The 17315-nt window shown below is 40.4% G+C and overlaps 1 long non-coding RNA gene across 1 annotated transcript; it reads left to right on the plus strand.

Moving 5' to 3' along the window:
* Positions 1–8: 8 nt before the first annotated feature.
* Positions 9–9994, plus strand: LOC120991560. The gene is made up of 3 exons (XR_005776721.1): positions 9–123; positions 437–441; positions 9984–9994. It is a non-coding gene; the product is annotated as an uncharacterized LOC120991560 (long non-coding RNA).
* Positions 9995–17315: the final 7321 nt, after the last annotated feature.

Genomic DNA, 17315 nt, shown 5'->3' on the forward strand with positions numbered 1-17315 from the left:
TTTGCCAAAATAACCATCCAGCTTCTCTCAGTCTAAAGATGCACCCCTCCTAAAGTCTGTCAACTGGGCAAAATGTATTTGAGTGCATTGTAGAAGCAGGTCTAGCAGTCAATGATCTTTAATGTGGATAAGTGCAAGATAATGCACCTGGGGCGTAAAAACCCAAGGGCAGAATATAGAATATTTGACACAGTCCTGACCTCAGTATCTGAGGAAAGGGATTTAGGAGTAATTATTTCAGAAGACTTAAAGGTGGGAAGACAATGTAATAGAGCAGCACGAAATGCCAGCAGAATGCTTGGATGTATAGGGAGAGGTATAAGCAGTAGAAAGAGTGAAGTGCTCATGCCGCTGTACAGAACACTGGTGAGACCTCACTTGGAGTATTGTGCGCAGTACTGGAGGCCATATCTCCAGAAGGATATAGATACTCTAGAGAGAGTTCAGAGAAGAGCTACTAAACTAGTACATGGATTGCAGGATAAAACTTACCAGGAAAGGTTAAAGGACCTTAATATGTATAGTTTGGAAGAAAGAAGAGACAGAGGGGATATGATAGAAACTTTTAAATACATAAAGGGAATAAACTCGGTAAAGGAGGAGAGCATATTTAAAAGAAGAAAAACTACCACAAGAGGACACAGTTTTAAATTAGAGGGGCACAGGTTTAAAAGTAATATAAGGAAGTATTACTTTACTGAGAGAGTAGTGGATGCATGGAATAGCCTTCCTGCAGAAGTGGTAGCTGCAAATACAGTGAAGGAGTTTAAGCATGCATGGGATAGGCATAAGGCTATCCTTCATATAAGATAGGGCCAGGGACTATCCATAGTATTCAGTATATTGGGCAGACTAGATGGGCCAAATGGTTCTTATCTGCCGACACATTCTATGTTTCTATGTTTCTATGTATCTCTCACCAAGAAGTACACTACCTAAAAGTAGCCTCTGAGAGCCTTTTTATAGTGAAACACTTTTACACACTTTTGAGACAAGACCCATTGTCTAATCAGACCACACCTGTAATCATTTACATGTCTGCCTGAGACATAAGAAGATGCCAAGTTTTGCCACCATCCATAATTTCTATCTGATCGTGTTATTTATTTATTTGTCAATGGGAGTATTAGTCACTTGTCACTGCAGTAGTCACTGCCCTACAGATCATATGCATCACTTTAAATTTCAGTGTTTTTCATAAAATGTTTCCCCATATCCCCTAAGTCTTACCAGTGTTATTGGTTACATTCAGTAGTAGTTCTCTTTTAACTGAATGAGTATGCACAGTTTCCCTTTTCATCTACAACAGTATCTAAAATTCTACAGCAATGTTGCAAAAATGTGCATATGGCCACCAAGTCTAGAACTGGAACAAGGATTAAGAGTAGACTGACACAAGATGATGTGCAAGTACTTGTTGGTTTTTACTGCAAAGAGACTTTAAGCATTTTGGCTACAGTCAACTTTGTAAGCTTGAGCGCACCATACTTGAACAAACATTAGTCATACAGGATAGTGGCTATTCACCGTAGGTCCAGGGCTCAGGGAAGACAAGGCTTATTTGGGTCTGACTGCACTTGGTCCCATATGGTGCTTTAAACCTTCTCCAACTAACACTAACTAGCATGCTCCAATGCATCCTCTGTGCCAATTTGCACCTCTCTCTGGCTGACCAGGAGATGCACTGCTGATTGTCAAGTATGTTCTACCAGGGTGCCATCTCTTCAATTACAGTAGAGCAGCTATAGCAGTTTACAGGACCGTAATGATCGAAGTCGCAGAGGATGCGACTGGCCATGGCAGGGGGAGGGGCCCGCTGCACTCACTTGTAATGGGGGCACTTTGAGGGGGCCCGGCATGAAGTACAGTGACAATGCCGAGCCCCGTCAGAGCGCTCTTCAAATGTGTGTAATATGCGCCCCGGGAACAGAGGCAGGGGGAGCACAGCAGTAAGGAAGGATGATGGGGAAGGGGGGGCACATACTCACTCACTCACCCGGCAGTTCTTGTCATTCCCGGGCTCTCGTCTCCAGAGTGAAGCACTGTTCTTCTGAGCGCTCCCCCTGCTGGCCGCACATCATGCTGCTGGCTGTGGGAAAAGCGCTGAAGACCCAGGAATCGGCCTCTAGCACAGCCAGCAGTGTGATGTGAGTGTGGGAGCGCGTCATCAGGGAAAAAGGTAAGTATGTGTTTTTTTTGTTTTTTATAAAGCTGCAGACTGGGGGCAACATCTACTGTGAGGGGGCTGTGGACATAACTACTGTGAGGGGGCACATATCTGGCATAACTACTATGAGGGGGCACATATCTGACATGACTACAGTGAGGGGCACCTATCTGGTCATAACTACAGTGAGGGGGCACATATCTGGCCATAACCACTGTGAGGGGGCACATAATCTGGCATAACCACTGTGAGGGGGCACATATCCCTTCCCAACCCAGGTAGTTTATCATAAAAGGGGATACAGTGCCATATATTTTAACATGGGGAACATAATACTGGCAGCCACATTATAAGGTGCGTGCTGCAAAAAGTATACACAGTATCTTCTGTAAACCTTGTGATACAGAACCTGTGAAGTGCCATAGGTTGAATCTAGGAGGTGCAGGGTAGACCTGGGTATTATAGTGTTTCATAGGAAAGTGGCCAGTCACATAATGTGTAGTGCTGGACCATCCATTTGGGATGTCAATTTTGGAACAGAAAGCACATAGGAAGTTGGTGAGTGCGCAGTTAGTATGCAGATAATATGTGTCTGTGGCCACTTCATTTAAAAAAAAAGGAGGAGGTGGGATAATCCCTTTAATTTTTGTTACAGTTATTACAAACTACCGTATATGGCATGATGTCCATATCAATGACACATTACATGATATGATGCCCATATCAACGACACATTACATGACATGATGTCCATATTAACGACACATTGCATGACTATGGAAGTCAATCAATGCCTTCGCACATGACCACCGTGAATGCCACTGCGACAGGCAGAAATTGTCCTTTATAGTATTGTCTTATCACTATGGATAGCATGTGATGGGAGAGCTTTGGAAACAGCAAACTGAAGAGTAAATTTATTAGTGAGTTTATGATTTTTATATCTTTTTATATCTTAGGCAAGTTCATAAAATGCAGTTCAAAGCGGACCTGATGAGCTCCTCGTTACCACAGTATGGCCTGGCTAGATTGACTAGACTGAGCTGCTTGTGACCACAATATGGCCTGGCTAGACTGACTAGAATGAGCTGCTCATTGCCACAGTATGGCTTGGCTAGACTGACTAATGTAGCAAGAGGTTTGGCCGGCACACGCTGAGGTGCTCGCCGCACGGGATAGGATAATTACCACGTGTGATGAAAAGAAAGATCCCAGCAGATGAGTCTTCAATGCTTGCAAAGTTTTATTGCCTGTAACAATAGTCCATCAAAGGGACGCGTTTCGGCTCAATTGCCTTTCTCAACAAACAGATAAATATACATGTTCAGCAACTCATATATATATATGCGTATCAATGATTGAGGAAAGGAAAATCACAGTGATGTGAACGCCCATAATAGGGGCGGTATGTACATGGTCACATGGTAACAAAATCAAGGTAGTCAATCAGGGAATCAAAAAGCGCAACAGGTAACAAAATACATGTCAATCGTAATGAAAACGAAATAATGTTGTTAAATACCAATACAGCTGAGGGACTCCTTCATTTATATGGTAGATGTCTGGAAAAAAATATAATAATGCAAAAAAGATTATAAAAATCAGTAAAATTGAGATGAACAGAAAAAATAGCACTACAAGAAGTCAGATATGCATAATTTCATAGTCGCGGTTGAGGCCTCTCGGATATAGGGTATCAAGGGTATGAATCCAGTACGCCTCCCGACGCAAAAGTAATTTGGTATTTAACAACATTAATTTGTTTTCATTACGATTGACATGTATTTTGTTACCTGTTGCGCTTTTTGATTCCCTGATTGACTACCTTGATTTTGTTACCATGTGACCATGTACATACCGCCCCTATTATGGGCGTTCACATCACTGTGATTTTCCTTTCCTCAATCATTGATACGCATATATATATATGAGTTGCTGAACATGTATATTTATCTGTTTGTTGAGAAAGGCAATTGAGCCGAAACGCGTCCCTTTGATGGACTATTGTTACAGGCAATAAAACTTTGCAAGCATTGAAGACTCGTCTGCTGGGATCTTTCTTTTCATGGCTAGACTGACTAGACTGAGCTGCTCATTATCACAGTATGGCCTGGCTAGACTGACTAGACTGAGCTGCTCATTATCACAGTATGGCCTGATTAAATTGACTAGACTGAGCTGCTTGTGACCACAGTATGACCTGGCTAGACTGACTAGACTGAACTGCTCGTTACCACAGTATGGCCTGGCTAGACTGACTAGAATGAGCTGCTCGTTACCACAGTATGGCATGGATAGACTGACTAGACTGAACTGCTCGTTACCACAGTATGGCCTGGCTAGACTGACTAGAATGAGCTGCTCGTTACCACAGTATGGCATGGATAGACTGACTAGACTGAACTGCTCGTTACCACAGTATGGCCTGGCTAGATTGACTAGACTTAGCTGCTTGTGACCACAATATGGCCTGGCTAAACTGACTAGACTGAGCTGCTCGTTACCACAGTATGCCATGGGTAGACTGACTAGACTGAGATGCTTGTGACCACGGTATGGCCTGGCTAGACTGACTAGACTGAACTACTTGTTACCACAGTATGGCCTGGCTAGACTCACTAAACTGAGCCGATGTCATGGAGTAGGCTTCAGTGTATCATTAAAGTGGTGTAAGCCACTGCTTTCCTCTTACGTTCCGTGCTGAGAAGAAGTAGTATTTCATTATCTGTCACCATGACTACTACCATAATTGTGTTAGCCACTAGGGCAATTTGTAAAGGAAGAAAATGTCAAGGATAAATATACCTATGCTGGCCCTGGTATTTCATAAAAAGGATCCTGTGATTAGAAGGTCACTTTAACGGTTGAAGCAATTGTTGGCTCTTGTAACCTTGAAAATACAAACATATTGTATGCTTTCTTATTGCTTATTCTTACTTACTGTGCACACTTTATATTGTAGTTAAGCACATCACTGTACAAACACAGTGCCAGGAGCATCACATTATAATAACTGCCTTGGGAGATAGCTTGGTTGTTCAAGGTTGTAATATAAACCAAGGACAGTAAAGATCAACTGTGACTGAGGTTTATAAACAGCAGAGGTTATTAATTAGAATTTCCACAATCATATAACCATTTTAATTGGAGGCCATCCCCTGATTAGATAAAATTGAAAGAATATCCAAGGGGAATTGACTATTTTATTAGTACGAACCTGAGTTTGAAGAACAAATGAAGGCTGCAGAGTTTAATTGTACAGCTTTGTATACCGTACAATGAACTGAGTCTCAGCTATAATGAGATTTCCGATTATCTCCCATATTACTGTGATATTCCTATGTGTTCCTGTAACAAACATTGCAGATGCCAAGTCCCCATAGTCTTTCTTTGTTGACATTGCTTTCCATGGAGCAGGCTAGGGACGGTTCATCTGATTATATGCAAAGGGTGTTATGTTTTGGCGATTTTCATTAAACATTAATTATCCTAAAGATGTGCCGATAAACATTTGAAGTCTGCAGCACGGTATAGACATATTCAGTCAGCTGGTGTGAGTTTGTATTCAGCTCTTGGGTTTTAAGCACTAATTGTTGCTTCAGTCTTGTCAAAGTTGGGCTGTCAATTTTTAAAGAAGATAAATTATAGAACAGAAGCGAAAAGATGGCTATGCTTTCATCAAGCACTTAGAAACATTAGGACTGTTAGCTGTGGTACGTTAGACGTTCACATAGTCGGGATCACTTTTGTCATTTTCTGGTTCCAGGCTTCCACATAAATTAGTCTCTCTTCCCAACATTTAATAAAACTTTACAGAGTCAAGAATTCAACATTATCATGAGCATTATTTATACAGTAGTGCTGCTTCACGTGACAGATTAAAGGAAATCACATTGAGAAATTGTTATCAGATTCTTTAACTATTGAAAATACAGTTTAGAGAAAGAAGTGAGATTTATAATTCATGAGTAATGAAGCATAACTGTAGCAGCATTAAGGACTTTGGCATCCATTTTCCTCCATTAATTAATTTAAGAAAAAAATATTTTCAACTTCAATTACTTTTTTATTATGTTATCAGGATATCAGGATAGGTCATTAGTTAGGGATCGTTGGGGTCCAAATCCTGGCATCCCCGCTCATCAGCTGTTTAAAGAGGTGAGGAACATGACCTCTTCCTAGGTCTATGACATTAGTGATGGCCAGTTCGCAGTGTTCGCCGACGAACACATGCGATCTGCCATCTTTATTCCCAAGCCCGGCAATGCAGAGATAAGTCCTTACCTGTGCCTGCGCCGCGAGCCGCTCTGAAACAAATGCGGTCACCTGGAGCAGGCAGTTCCGAGAACAGCCCGATGAAGGCTGTTCTCGGAACTGCCTGCTCCCGGTGACCGCATGTGTTTCAGAGCGGCTCGTGGCGCAGGCACAGGTAAGGACTTACCTCTGCATCGCCGGACTTGGGAATAAAGATGGCAGATCGCATGTGTTCGTCGGCGAACACTGCGAACTGGCCATTACTGTATGACATCAGGTAACATGGCCTAGGCACAGCTCAGCCCTATTCAAGTGAATAGGGCTGAGCTGTGATAACAAGCACAGCCACTATCCCAATGCATAGTGCAGCTCATCAGCAGGGGACTGTGAGTCACATACTGATGACTTATGCAGAGGATAGTTTATCGGTAAAAACAAACTCTTGAATAGGGCTCATATTATAGATAGATAGATAGATATATATGAGATAGATGGATAGATAGAGATACTCATTGACAAAAAAAAAAATGATGACAGGGATGTGTAATAAAGGTGCTACCTGTGTCTCAATGGTGGACAATGAAACTGTGGGAGCTCCTTGTACTTATCAGGGTCTCAAAAATTCCTCTGCTGCAGGTCTGTCTGGGCTGTCTAAAGCCTGTTTGCTGTGTGTTCCCTCACATAAAAACTGCTCCTGACATCTCCCTCTAGGGTAGGTTAAGGTCAATTTGTCAAAATGACCATCCTGCATCTCTCAACTGGGCAAAATGTCTTTGATTGTGTCATAGAGGCAGTCCTAGCAGTCAGCAATCTCCCACCAAGACGCACACTACCCAAAAGTAGCATCTGAAAGCCTTTTTATAGAGCAGCGGGGAAGCACTTTTACGTCATCTTGTGGAAAGACCCAGTGCCTTATCAGACCGCACCTGTAATCATTTAGATATCTGCCTGGGAAATAACCACTAAGCAGAGTTTTGCATCAATCCAGTCTGCTTGCTCTCCTTTTGTCTACATCTTAAACAGACACAACCCACATCTTCTCTGAAAGTCTGTATAAAGATCACTGGCAGCATTAGATAACTATCAGTCATCTGTTCATGGGTAAGGAACACACTGATCATGTGTTCCTTGTCAAATTGAGACACAATTCTTAAAAAAAATCATTCTTAAATAAATGAGGAAAATAAATGCAATAATAAAAAAGTGCCCCCCCCCCACAAAAAAAAGCACCCTCCTCTCCAGACTTTCATCTACTTAATATACCGTGCTACATGAATGCATTTTGTCTCTGATGCTACTGTAAAATGCTTCATGTAAAGTTAAATTTAAGTTTTTGGGATAATTATTATTGATTGAACAGACTACTGTAAAGAGCACATGTCAGCACAATCAACCCTATTAAACCAGGAATACTGCCTGGTAGGGTTGAGGCATTCCCGATTTTTTTTTTTTATATTCTATATGAAAATGTGCACTTATGGGTAAGGACTAGTCTGTCAGTGCACCTCAGCTCCTCAACTTTATATGTTGATCTTGGCACTTCACTCCCCTTGGTATAATGAAGCCCTCATTTTCATAAAAAGTATCATTTTAATCGGCAGTATAAGCTCTACCAGGCAGCATACCTGGTTTAATAGGGTTGATCCTGCCAACAGGTGCCCTTTGATACAATGTGAAAAACATTTTGGGGGTCATTTATTAAACAGAAATACTTAGACATAGTTCTGGTGCAGATTGCGGTGCAAAGGTCCTATCTACAATCTACAACTTTTGCCACTAATGCCAGGTCTAAAAAAAGTGGGTGTGGCGTGGGCGTGGAAGGGGACAGGCTAGCAGGCACTTCTCATTTACCATTTTCTACACCTTTTTTAGGTGCACAAAATGGTCTAAATGTAAGACATCAAGGAAGCTGGCTAACATTTAGAAGCAAGCGGTGGATAACTGCGGCACATCCACAGCCAGTGCAACACAGAACAGGTGCAAATCGTTCCATTAAACCTCTCTGTGGAGGCTCCATACCTGTTTTTGGCTCACAATCACTGATGAAAATCACTAATCAAACACTGACCACATACTGACTGTGTGAAAGTGGCCTAATATCTGCAATCTTTTTAAGGTTGCATGTACTCATGTTGAGCTAAAAATATTTTTTTCAGTTGGTCAAAAGTTTGAGCCCCCTGTCTCTGTACAGCCTTGAGATTGTCTAATAGTTGTTCTGTATGTTTACTGTTTCCCATCAGGCAGCAAAGCTGATGACTCCTTATCTCTGACCTTATAAACACTCATTATAGCTCAATTCTTATCTAACTGACATTTTAGTAATATGGAGATAAGGTTTTAGATGACCAGCACAAAGTTAAAATGAAAGTACGATTCACACAGCTAGACAGTTAACCCTTTGTGACAGAACAGCTGAATATTTTTTTAAAGAACAATTGAAAAAAATTAGCCCAAAATTAGTATAATGCAATCATTAAAAAAAATTGCCCTCAAAGGTGTATATAGCCTTTAAGAAAATCTTATATAGCCTTTAAGAAAAACAACTACTTAAGCATTTTATGCTTAATACAATGTAACGCCCCTTGGTACCAACTAGAGATGAGCAAATCAATTAGGAATTTAGTCCCAAATTTTTCCCAAAATTTGTATTGTAACAACCCTGAATTTCTTGTAATTCATTTTGGCTGAAGGAGAGACCCACGTGTAATAGTTTACTAGAAAAGGTATGTGTAAGACAGTTCTCCTTCTAAAAGAAAATGAAAACTGGATGCCCCCGCATTGTAGTTCTCTGAATGAAACATGCAAGCCAGGTTTCCTTCCAAAAGAAAACTGGAGAGAATACTACCCTGGTTACCTGAGTGGCCTTTGTTAGGTTTTCGGGGGTACTCTTTTTTTATTATGGAGACCACATAGTATGGGTGAGGAGTGTTGTAGTCCATCCAACGTTGCTCTGCATTTCTGGGAAAAATATATACAAGTGAGCATCCGAGATGCTTAGCGTTCTTTCCTTTTAGGAGGGAAAGCTAATTTGCATACCTCAAATTAGCTTTCCTTTCAAAAATAAAAGAACACTAAGTCACTCTGGTGCCAGTAGAAGTAAGATCTGCTCATTCTAATTTGCATATATGTTTCTCAGAAATGCAGGGCAGTCAGGGGCGGACTGGGAACTTAATGTGTCATCTACATCTCCTCCTCCACCGGGTGAATAAACACATTCACGGAAGTGCCGTGGAGTTTCTTTAATGGGTAATGGTGTAAGCATGACTTCCCCCATTCATTTTGGCTGTTCTTCTTATAACATTCACCATGTGGCTCAAATCACAATAACTGTATTCTGCAATTATTCCAATACCAAAATGATATAGCTTTTTAAAGGTTTTTCTACTTTTTCCCAGCAATAATTATCTTTCTTAAAAAAAAAAAGGATTTTTTTGTGTTCCTGCAGAGTTCCTGCATAGCATTTTTATTTTTCTGGCGACAGAACTGTATGAGGGCTTTTTTTTATCAAAATGAGTTGTTTAAAGTGGGTTCATTTTGGGGTGCATAGTACTTTTTGATCAAGTGCATTGCATTTTGGGAGGCAAAATGAACAAAATACAACAATTTTGGCAATTTTTATTTTTTTACACTGTTCACTGCTCAGGATAAAAAATTGTGATCATTTTATTGTATGGTTCATTGTGCATGTGGCAATACCAATTACAAACTTTTTAAAATTATTTTTATGTAAATAAGCATGTTCACAATTAACAAAGGCAATTAGGGGATCTGAACATCTGATCCTCTCATTGCTCATATAATGCACAGGAATACTAACGATGTATTAATACATGGTAGTCCTAACAGCCATTGTTAGACCCCTGGCTGCCATAGCATCCCCTAAACACCCAGTGATCATATCGCAGAGCGGCTGATTAGGTGAAAATGGGAGCCCCCTCCCTCTCCCTTAGAGGTGGTACTGCAACAGTTATCTCCCCATCCAGTACCAGCAGGGTGCCAGCAATAAGATGCACCTGCCATCCTCAAGTGATAGCACAGGCCCGACTTCACTCATGACAGTGCTGTACTATTACGTTACAGAGTGTTAACTCACTACACTAAGGTATGTAATAGTATGGTGCTGAGCAAGAAGGGGTTAAAACTGACTTTTGGACTATTATAAACAGACTATTGCAAAATCCAAACTTTGCATAGCAGACTGGTAGCTTATGCACACAATAATGCCATGTACAGCATCGCATGGAGTCCCACACTGGTCTGTGGTGCACACTGGTGGGCACTCCATGTGACACAAGACTGCGTGGAGCCTTCATAATGCACCATAACCTTCATATTTCCTTACAGAAAGCAATTCTTCTGTGGGAGAATATTTCGATAATATAGCCACAAACCTTTATGTGCCTGTCCACAGGAGAAAATAGCAAAGATAACTTGGCATAGCCACTGTACAATGGACAGAGCAGTCTGCTTCCAGTTCATCTTCTGTGTTATTTCCAGTGCCAAAAGCTGTTGATGAAGGGCATCGAACCCCCACCATTCTGATATCGATAACCTGTGCTAAAGATAGGTCCCCAATATCTATTGTGTGGATAACCCCTTTAAAGGGATTGTCCAGCTGTTTTTCAGTGTTGACCTAAATCCCTGCATAGGCCATCACTAGATGATCACCCACACTCCTGCCAATGAGCTGTTCTGTGTAACTCCATCATCATAGGTCAGTGTGGGAACTACACAGCACTGTCAGCATTGTAGCTGACAGCGCTCGCAACTGCAGTACTGCTCCCATTGCAGTGAACAGAATAGCTGATCATGAGGGTGTTAGTCCCCCACCAATCAGCTAGTGATGGCTTATCCTGAGGATGTGCCATCACTTAAAAAAAGGCTGGACAACCCAGGGGCTGACTGACAGTAGACCCTACAATAGGGATGAGCGAATCGACTTTGGATGCTTCATTCAAAGTCGATTTGCATAAAACTTTGTTGTAATACTGTATGGAGGGGGAGCGAGGACTTCGGCTAAAAACTTTGTTAAATAATTATTACTGTAAAAAACCTTGATACCTTAAAACCTTGATACTGACTGGCACTCGCAAGTACCCTTCTGAATTAAACTTTATCCCCATCCTCAGAATGGTGATACAGTTGAATACTGCGATAGGGGCAGCAGTATTTTATGTGGCAGGTATTTGGCTCTGGTGGCAGTATTTTGTGCTGCATTATGGTACTGTATTTGGTTATGTTGGGGTGGTATTTTGTGCTATACTAAAGAATTGCTGGCCCCTGCCTACTTCTTTTTGTCCTTGCCTACTTGTGCTACCCTGCCTTCTGTCAGTTTGGATTTGCCTACAACATGGGACCACCTATAGGTTTTTTCCAGGCCCACTTTAAGCTCCTAGTCTGCCCCTGGGACAACCTCTTTAAGTATATGAGTCCAATTTATATACTAGTATATTAGGACCAGTGTATTTTTAAGAGATTACAATACAGTGACCAAATGTTTGCTATGGAGGGAGTAAAAGACATGAATCCATAGTAAAAAAAAAGTGTGTTTTTGTTACATTTTCATGCAGTTTTTGAACCTGGTGGTATTTTTTACAAATTCCAATATGCTCTGAGTGTGACCTTATTTAGATGCTTTGTTCCAAGACTATTTATGCCTAAAATACATTAAAACCACAACTGAACTCTTTTTGTTAAAAAAATATTGTGTGAAGAACCTCTGTTTCTCCATTTTCTTTCTAGTTCCCCTGTCCCAAGCACAAAATCTCTCTGGTAAAGATGACAAGCTAAGTTTCAAAAAGAACCATTGTCATTGAACTTATGGAATAAGAGATGAAGAGGTAATTTGCATTTAATAAAGAATTTCCCTGCGGCAAAACATCAGTTGGACATTGAGATTCTTTATGGTTCCTCAGACTGTCTTTGTTGTAAAATGAACAGCTCTTCTCTTAATTCAGTTTATTATAGCCCTATAAAAGGACATTGCTGGAAATCTAAGAGCATTATATAAGTTTCAGTAAAGTATTAGTGTCATAAAACTGTGTCATTCTATTTATCTTTCTCTTACAACAAATGTACCCATTTAATTCCGAACCAGTAAATCTTGTACTTAAAGTGTAGTATTGGATATATATCATCTATGCCATGCATTTAGATGTCAAAAACTATTTTGTGAAAAAATATTTCTTTCCTGTAGACCTTTCACATTACAACTAAGGCTTTTTTTTTTTAAATTTAATAAGTCATAAAGCATTTCTGATCAGCATGAATGCATATGAAGTGGCTCATAAGGGCTGAAGCGCGACGCACTCAGTCTTAAATCCAAATGGAGCAGAGATGAGTCAAACCAACCACGAAATGTATCAGGAGACGATATGGAATAACAAGCTTTGCATGAAGAAGCAGTGCCAGGCAGCTGCTCTACAGTCTGATACTGAAAATATGTTAGCTCTTTCCTAGGGTTTCAAAAAGATAAATTGAATCTCTATGTTGGAGGCAATTTAACCCCTTAAGAGCATAGATAATTTTAAAAACACATCTTATTTCCTCAATTTTGCTTCACTGTGACAGCCTCCAGTTCAAGAGAAAAAAAAATAAATCACATTAACCGGGGAACCAACAGAATACTTACATGGTGCCCTCCTTTTAATCTTTTTAGTTGCAGATTTGCTAATTCTCAGGCTCCTCTATTGCCATCCAAAAGAGGACTACTTGATGCATTCTGTGCATCAGTAGCCCAAGACACTTCCTACTTCTCCAGCCCTGCTCTTGGATTGGTCAGCATTGTTCATCTGACCAGTGATGGCCAATCCAAAGTGCAGTAGGAACTTTTTTGGGCTACCAAAGGCACAGTGTGCATCCGGCAGTCTGAGAAGCATTGCGGCCATCTTGAATGGCAGAACAGGAGCCTGGGAATTGGTAGATCTGAAGCTAAAAAGAGAGAAAGAATTGCACCATGTAAGTTTTCTGGTTCAAGTTTTTTTTTACATTTTCTGTTTTCACACAGCTGCATGAATTCTTTGTTTCAGGATTTATTTTCCATTTTCATGATTTAATTGTTGGATGCACATAATATAATGTATAATTGTTTTCTTTTTTAGCTGAAGAGTAGAGTGCAAAATTTAACTTTTATAATAATTCATTGAAATGCCTATGTTTTATTCCCTGTGTATGCACAATGCTGTTATGGCAGATCTAGAGTATACCCTAACAGTCATTTTCTCAGAACAGTCCTGTGGGGCTATTTTCTTTGCTGATAAACTCCTTCTTTAATGGTGGATTGGAATTTACTCCAATTTCAGTCATTGCCACAGGGTGACGGCTGTCTCTACTCATTCACAGTTCTATACATTGACTGTAGTTATCAGCATTTTGCTAGTATATTACCTTGATCACTGCTTTTTTTTCATGGAAGAGATCCAAGAAATAAAGAGATAGGAAATGTCTTTTCACTAAGAACTGGCTGCATATTACAGACCTTGCTTACAGCACTTGTATTCTCTAAAAATATCCAACATATTGACCCTCAAAATCCAAATTAGGCTACTTTCACACTAGTGTTTTTACTGGATCCGGCACGGTTCAGCAAAAACACTTCCGTTACTGATAATACAACATCTGCATTCATTATGAACGGATCCGGTTATATTATCTTTAATATTGCCAACATGGATCCGTCATTATTGTGTCAGATTGTGTCAGAGAAAATGGATCCGTCCCCATTGACTTGCATTGGAGGTAATGCCGGATCAGTCTTGCTCCACATCCTAGGACGTAAAGCAAACTACAACATGTTGCGGTTTGCTCTCCGGTATGGGAACGCAACTAAATGGAACGGAATGCATTTTGGAGCATTCCGTTCTGTTCAGTTCAGTTTTGTTCCCATTGACAATGAATGGGGACAAAACTGAAGCGTTTTTTTCCGGTATTCAGCCCCTATGACGGAACTCAATACCAGAAAACTTAAAGTACCCTTAGCCGTCTCTAAAAGCTCCTTTACATGATTCGACTGACAAGGCAATTATTATGAATCATCCATTCAATGACGATAATTAAATGCTCGTCAAAGGAGGTGAGAGCAGCGTTTACATGCAGCAATCATATCCTCTGTATGAGGACAAGTGATCACTACAGTGATTGCTCATCCCCATGCAGATTGATTGTATCTGGGCAGCAGACTCCTGATTACACAGAACGACCTGATTTTGGGTGCCGCATCAACAATGCTTTGACGTAATGATGATCAGCTAGCCAATTATCAGCTAGCTATACGAACGACCATTCCTGATAATTGACACGATAATTGGCCTGTGTCAAAGGGCTTTAAAATAGTAAAATATTGTCTCTCCTTAACTCTCTCCAAGGTAGAGAAGTCTGATGAAAGAATGATGAAACCAACCTCTAGTAGCTCATTGACCATTAGCTCAACAACTTTGTTGATTGTGGAATGGAGTTCACCATTCCTAACATCTACTTGCATTCCCCATGTAATAATTCTAAAGTATCTTTTTATAACTATATGTTGTCTGCTCCTCTTTTTTCTGTATTAGGAACTCATGAATAGATTGACAACTGGGTGATACCATTCCACTTCTCAAAGGGGTGTGTCCCTGCACAGTGTGACTCTATCTGCACTGAGGAACAGACAAAGGCAGAGTCCTAACAACTGAGTATCCAGAACTGTTATATTATGGGAAATGCAAGTCATGTCAGGAGGGGTGACTGGTCCTATTTAAGGTCACTATTGTACTATTGTGGTAAGGTTGAATATTTTGTGGGACTTTGATTCAATAGGGATCCAATAAACTGAAATAAGTTCTAAACAGTGCTTTGTAGGAATTAGCACTACTAAAGGAAGTGCAATTATTTATTAAGTTACGAAGGGAAACTACCTAGTCACATGGGCATTTGATAACTTTGATAACACATGATTGTTTAATAATTTCATTAATACAGTAATAATTTGAAAACAGTTTTGTACCCATGACACTAGCTGACCTGTTACATGTGCACTTGGCAGCTGAAGGCATCTGTGTTGGTCCCATGTCCATATGTGCCCTCATTGCTGAGAAAAATGATGTTTTAATATATGCAAATGAGTCTCTAGAAGCAACGGGGATGTTACTTTTACACCTAGAGGCTCTGTTCTCTCTGCAACTGCAGTGTCCTCTGCACTTTGATTGACAGGGCCAGGCAGACGTGATCATGTTTACACTGCATGGCCCTTTCAATCAAGGTGGAGAGGACACTGCATTTGCAGAGAGCACAGAGCCTCTAGGTGTACTGCTCCCGTTGCTCCTAGATACTCATTTTCATACATTAAAACATCATTTTTCTCAGCAATGGTGAACATGGGACCAACACAGATGCCTTCAGCTGCCAAGTGAACATGTAGCAGGTCATCCAGTTTCATGGGTACAAGTCTGCTGACAGATGTCCTTTAATCACTTAGGATGAGTTTACATCAGTGTTCAGCCTTTCCGTTCTCCTTCTCCGTTATAGGAGCAGGAGAACGGAAAGGCTGGATTTGGCACATAACTGAGCTGAACGGAGTCTACGGGCCCCATAGATTATAATGGGGTCCATTCATTGAAGCTCATGCCATGTACAATGGTCATTGAAGTTATGTTGTTTTTCACCCAAATTATTATGAATAAAGTCACTCTTTCATATTCATCTCAGCTGTGCATTTTAAGTTGCCAACTGAACTGCTTTCTGGATGCTGTGTTCATTTAATTAGATCACTTTACTCACCGCTGAACACTGAAAGACAATTAAATGGAGGTAAATTGTAGCTCTTCGAAATTGGCATGTGTTCTGTTTATAGAAAAAAGTATTTACCCTCTAGAGAAAAGTAAGCAAATTAACTGGAAAAGACTAGCTCTCCTCTACACCATAAAAAAAAAATCCCAAATCTAATATTTCTAGATAAGCATCTATCTTAAACAGTACTTAAAGTAACTAGTCTGTGTCAACATCAACAATATAATATTAGTTGCCCTAGACATGGAGGAAAGTAGCAATTGGCTAGGGAAGGATTAGAAAGCGGATGCACTGGATCTTTAAGAGGTGAGCGCTTGAGCACCCTAAGGAGGCAGAGACTGGAGCACTCGGCAGCAGTATGGAGGCAGCAACTTGAAGAGAATGGCTGCGGCCAGGACACTAGGTGGCATGGTGAGTAGTGTGGCACCTATGCCCACAGGGTACAGCAGGAATGTGGTGGGCAAGGACCATGGGCCTAACATCCTGCTTTTAGACACTTTACTTCTGTACTTAAAGGCTATGCACAGCTTTGGGGGCATTTTTTTTTTTATTATTATTGCATTGTACTCATTTTGAGCTAAAATATTTTTTTAATTGGTCTTTATTAAAAATATGGGGTCTTTTTTTCTGTACATAGCTGAGATGCTCTAGTAGCCCCCTTTGGATTTTCTGTCTTTTCTGTCAGACTAGAAGCAGATGGGTTCCTTATCTCTGCTCTAACATTATAAACACTCATTATAGCCCAGTTCCTATCTTACTAATAAGAATGTGGAATAAATAAGTGTTTATTATCACCTCTCAGTAGTTTAGAGAAAGTAAAAGTGAAAATACCAGTCACACAGCTAGAAAAACAGTTAACCCTTTGTGACAGAATGGCTCAATATTTTTTTTTAAATAAAGGCCAATTGAAAAAATGATTTTTAGCCCAAAATGAGTAACATGCAATCATAAAAAAATTGCCTCCAAAGGTGTACATAGCCTTTAAAGCTGGCCATAAACTACCGATTTTTCTGGTCCATAGCAGCCTTTGTTGATGACATGAAAACCATCTCAGACACCAACCAGACACCATCCAAAATGGCCACTTTTGTCAAGTATAGTCATTTTACAGTATTTACCAACTCAACACTGC

The sequence above is a fragment of the Bufo bufo genome, chromosome 2 (genome assembly GCF_905171765.1).
Source record: "Bufo bufo chromosome 2, aBufBuf1.1, whole genome shotgun sequence".
Lineage (NCBI taxonomy): Eukaryota > Metazoa > Chordata > Amphibia > Anura > Bufonidae > Bufo > Bufo bufo.